Genomic DNA, 6000 nt, shown 5'->3' on the forward strand with positions numbered 1-6000 from the left:
GTTGTTGTGCATACTTTTAGCTAAATATAAAAACCAACAGCAATCTCATGTTGCAAACTGGCTTTAATGTGACTGGAAACGTTTCTTTTCTCCATTACTACTACTTGTCAGTCTTCTCAGGGGATAAACAAAGTGTCATAGTCAGGTTTATTCATTGCACCAACTATATTGTCCCACTGGGTTTTTACAGAGTTTACATGTTGCATGCTCACACAGTGTATCCCTGTATCAGGGGTGAATAACTCTCTTAAGGGTGTTTGGTGTCCAGATCATTACCATAATTCCTGACTCTGAGGCACGCTTCAGTCTGTGGTAAGAACACAGACTGAAGATAGAACATCTCCCCCTCTACCCCTCCAGTGGCACATCTCAGGGAACCATTTTTGGCCCCTGTAGCATTTTAGTGAGTAATCATGGGGCTTTGGAGCTCTCAGTCCTCCATTTACATGTCAAAACCTCCCCAGGCCCTGGATGTAAAGGACCCAATTTAGAATGACAAAGCTCTGCCAGAGACAGCTGATCCACAAAGGAAGCCTGGTTAAGTTCTTCCTCCCAGTCACCAGCTGCTCCACTGACCCATAGTACCTCTATTCAGCAAAGAGACAGGGGAATGCTGCCACGCGCACTCACATTTAGCTATTGAATAAAAGAGAATGGTGCTTTATTGTTATAAATCACCAAGTTTGCCAAAATTGATCCAGTGTCTGTTCGGAATACTGTGATCCTATCATTCATGTCAACATAACTCTTTCTTTTGTTTTACAGCTTCATTCAAAATCCTCCCCACTATAAAACATCACAACCAGAGATTGTTAAAATCTGCCTCGCCTTTTTGTATTTTTTTAATTCAGACCTCAAACCATAATTTCATTGCAAAAAGAGGTCAGACAAATAAGCTGCATCTGAGGTGACATAACTGATTACTGGTGATTTCAGCACATACTGTCTTTTTCTGTTGACCACTGTTGACCACAATTTTAAGTGATTTTCCTACATGTAAATTTTCCATGTTATTTTGTTACAAAAGTACAATGGAAAATATAAGATTTAATAGAATTTAATGGCCAATATACATTCAGTTTATACTAAACACTTAGAAAAAGATTAATTATTTGAATAAATAAACCTTTCTTTTATATATTTCATTTCATATTTCAGCTGTTATTTACTCAAAATGATTGCTTCATGATTCTTGAGGTTTTGAGTGTGTACTATAAATTGCCATACGGGTTGTCTTTAATAATAGGAAAAGCTGTAAAACTTTTAAAAGTACAATTAAGTCTAACATTTATGCCCTCCGTCACATTTTCCGAAGTTGTCCAGTGGGCCAGATTCTGGCCCCAGGGCATTATCTTTGACACCCCTGGTTGAGAACAACAAGTGAACAGAACTGTGTGACTTGTTTATTTATTTATTTTTAACACAGTGTGCATGGCATGTGTCAGAAAGAGCTCTGCTCTATTTGTGTTTATATCTGACACAAAGTCATCTACAGATCTGTCACCTCCCTCCCGTAACTGTGCACTGGAACGGCAGGATACTCGTAGGTCACACCCAGAGTGCTTTTCTTGGAACTGTGTCATCAACCAAATGGAAACACATTGCTCCTTTCACCCATACTCCCACTTTTACCCTCATGCACCTGACCTCCAAGGGTAAAAAAAAAAAAAGAAAAAAGAAAAAGTAAAACACAGGGCAGGACTGAGTTGGTAAGAGAGTAATAACAGGAAGAGACAACTGCAGGATCAGGCCCAGATGGTAAGGTATGGCCAGCTCCTGTTGATCCGAGGAAGGGATTACATAAGTAGATTTAAACCAGTGAAAAGGGGGACATGTTTCATTAGTGTCACTTGTGCCAGATCTATATTTGGAGCATGAGCCCACAGAAACAGGCATGCAGGGACAAAAATAGCCTTTAATAGCCCAGTTTGGGAGCTTTATTCCATTCCCCTCTCCTGCAACAAGGATGGTGACAGAAGGAGAACACTGTGTAAGAAGTGGCTCGCTTCACCCACTCATGGTTCTCCCTCAGGCAGAGTAGGAAGGAGGCAAGTGTGGGAAAAAGGAGAGAGGTGGAGGAGTGGGGGGGGTGGAAGTGGACAAGACGTGCTCAATTACCTCGGTACGTTGTGCTTTGTTTGAAAAGCCATTTACGAAATACTACAAAAAAGCTGATTACCTCCATATAGTCACATGAATTACCTTTCCACTAAATGCTAATGGATGATACTGAAACAAATGAAGACTTTTTTCTATTTAAATTTCCTCCTTTATCAAAGCTACGCCCAGCTCTGTTTATACCTAAGGAACAACAAAAACAACTAACTTCTTCAGTCTAATATTATTTTACAGAGTCCTGTACAATACAGGTTCTTTACTATTATATTCCAAAAATAAAGTTTCTTGCTACATGTTAGTGCATGTCCAGACTTAAATACAACAAAAGGTTTTGTCATACCTGAGAGTCTGTAAGTACTGTTGGAAAGAAGGATAGACAGTCAGTGTAGCTACAGATGTGAGGAGAGCAGCGAGGGAGTTGCTAGAAACCCTATCTCCTCATATTGGGTGCCTGTTGCCCCCAGAGAGTAACCAAGAAACAAGAAGCCCAGCTGTCCTTAACAATAGACCTACCCCTCACCACCCACATCTCAAAAGGCCTCATTCAGTCCCTGGGCTCTCCAGACGCTGTTTCCAGGTACACTAGCCACAACATGCTTGCTTTCAAAGCAGATGTCTGTCTCCGTCTGCGGTACTTTTGTGTGTTTATGGCATATGTGCAGGACTTCATGTTGTAGCCATCTGTATAGGTTTTTTTGTTTGTTTTTTTAAATTTACAGAGTCAAATCAGAAATATTCAAAAGTGAACGTGATGTGTCAGCAAGTATTTTTCCTACAGGTGGTGAGTTCTTCACACCCAAAAGATTTTCTCTGGTGGAAAATCACTTGAGCTGGCTTTTAGATGGATCCCCTTGACTATTAGACGCTTCCCAGGGACTTGGGCTTCATATTAGCTTCAGGCAGACTACCTAAAGAAATAAATGCATTTGTTTTTGTATTCACTCTTACTTAACCTGCCTCACCTACCACATCTGCACCACCCAAAATTTCCATAATGTGTTTATCTTAAGACTCCATGGAATCCCAGAATCATATTCCAAATAAAATATATGTCCACTCGGTTGTAAAACCCTACGTTTATTTCCCAGTGGTGTGTTGGCCATGTCTCCTGATACATTTATAGAGAGCTGCTGAGGGTTCATGCCTTTGTCATTGCACTGGCAAATAATTCTAAGGGCAATTGGTGTAATTGCGAGGTGTGGCCAGACACATGTGATATCACTGCTTTGCTGGACTGAACAACCAGCCATTTTTTGTTTACTTGCCAAGATGCTCAATGGACTGAGCAGCTGATCAGGCTAGTCACTAAAATGTAGTGCAAAAAGTCAGAGCCAGGTGAATTTTTTGTTACAATGATTCAGAGATGTTTTCTTTTTTTTTTAAAAATGTGGTTGATGATTGAATCTTGAAAGTAAGCATTGTTTTTAGACATGGAATAAGTTAAGATTCACAAAAGATGAATCTTAACTCCACATGGCCTTATGCTGCCTGCTAGCTCCTTTCTCAGCTAGAAGGGAGTTTAGCTCTGTGTTACTGGTGTTGCGCTACGTTTCAGTCATTGCTGGGAAAAATTGTCATTGTACGTCAAAAGTGTCAAAAGGGCTGACATAGTTTGCAGTTAAATCTGCCACTTAATAATGAATGGCTGTGATTGGGTCGCAGCTTTCAAACCATCACTCCTTAGACTGCTGTGATTGATAGGTGTGCTGACTGCATTCATTCTGATTTGGATTGTTAAACATTAACAAAAATGTTACTAGCACCAATCGAGAAAGATTGCTGTTGGAATGAGATTAGCACGTCATTTTGTGTATTTAAAAAAGGAAATAGGTGCTATGTGAGGTATGATAAATAAACCAGCAACAGCTTTATATTTATTCTCCTCTCAAGCATTTTTAATACACAGGAAGTACTGAAGCGTGTTTGAGGCCATTTAAGCAAAATCATCTGCATTATCTCCAGTACAGACTTCAGCCTTTTTCTCAAATGGGGGAAGGGAACAGTTACTAAATCCACTTATTCAGAGCCCTGCTCCACCCATCCCAATCCAGAAAAACTTAATGTTTTCTATCAAGTCACACTTGTGTCTGTTTTGTAGGTGCAATCATCGCCTGCTTTAAACCAAATTACATCTTACACAGGCGTGTCTAAAAGTTAATTCAGTGACAAGTACGTGTGACAAATTACCTGACACTGTTTATATTGGGAGGATGTCAACTCCACTTCATGGTGTGAAAAATGCTAATAATTCTGCAAATTCTTCACGATCGCATCTGCTCTCTATATTCAAGAAGAGTGTCTCTCACGATCACCCCTTCAGCTGTCACTTTATATTGAGTCCCAGCTCTTCACTGCTGACGTGAATGATGTGTTACTGAGAAGTGTGCTCACGAGTGCGTGGCGTTTGCGGAAATGCATTTGGGAGACATGCGTGAGTCTAAAAGAGGACAACGCTGTGTGTGTGATGGTGTTTTGCGTAGGTGACAGTCTCATGGGTATTCCCAGAGAGCAAAGTCTCTATTCCATGCAGCACAAACACAAACAGCTCTTTAGAGAGGAGAGCACCAGTCAGTCAGTCCCAGGGCTTAAAAGAGAAGGCTTCCCCTCCCCCATCACTAAGATGAGCCTTACACACACACACATGGACAACACGTACACTTAAAGGCGTACAGGAGAAGGCTTTCTCACAGACATGCACAAGGCAGGCGTATTTCTTCTTCACACACTTTGCTGTCCTCAGTGCCCTCCCTGTGTTTATTTATGATGACCCCAGCACTGATACCATCTCATTCTCTCTCAATTACATCAGCCAACTCCCTATCCTCCTTAGCAGAAACTGTTTTCTTCTTTCCCTACGTTTCTGTTTTTCCCTGTCTCCTTCAGCTGGTTTTTAAGGTACCTTTTCTTTAGAAAATCATTAAATAAATAAACAAACAAGAGTGAAAATGTTGTTTCTAGCCAATTGATAGTTTACAACCCAACAGCATTTGTTAATTTATGCCAAATACACAAGAGGCACAAAAACATGTTCCATGGGGAATGAGTGGCTGTTGCATTGAGTTGCATCACTACTCCTGGTAAAATAAATAAATAAATAAATAAATAAATAAATAAATAAATAAATAAGCCATACTGGTCACACATTAAGCATAGCATGATGTAATTTGACACATCAGACAAATGCAACAGTGCTTGTAAGATTTAATTTATCACTTGTACTCTTTTGTTCATGGTTATGTGCAGCTCCTGTAATTACCCCTTTCCTCTTTCCCAGTTTCACAAATGATTTCTAAAGGCAGGGAAAATCCCAATTATTCCTTACCTGCTCAGGTATATCATTCTCTGTGGCAGGAGAGCCATAACATAGGCGATTAGGATCCTACTGTAGCATAGAACACTTTTACAGAATTGATTTTTCTTTCCCCATAGCAGCAAATATTTTTTTTTTTCATCCTAACATTGCCCTTTTAAGTCAGATTTACAAGTCACAGGTGTCTCTGTGTTTCAAACAATATCAAACCTTGCAAAGTGTTCTATTATCAACCCTTCTGTGTAGTGTTTCATCACAATTCCAGGGTGAAATATCAGAGAAATAAAGCTTGATGATCCAGATTGTTACATCCCTGCAGCCTTTTATCATAATTCTCTTGATATTTTCCTTGCTCTCTGGTCAAGTCCCTGTATTGTGCACCACTGCACAGCACCATACTTAATCAACTGCCTTTTGAAACTAACCTCTGAAGCATCATCTGTAAATGCATCATACTAAAATTAACTGTGATGATTAAAGCTGCTGTGGGTTGTGCTCAAAAGTGCTTTACTGATTTGCAGTGTTTCTGATGCATAAATGATTAGTCCACTGCTTGCTGAGTGGGGTATTTT

This window comes from Rhamphochromis sp. 'chilingali' (genome assembly GCF_963969265.1).
Source record: "Rhamphochromis sp. 'chilingali' genome assembly, chromosome: 11".
Classification (NCBI taxonomy): Eukaryota; Metazoa; Chordata; class Actinopteri; order Cichliformes; family Cichlidae; genus Rhamphochromis; species Rhamphochromis sp. 'chilingali'.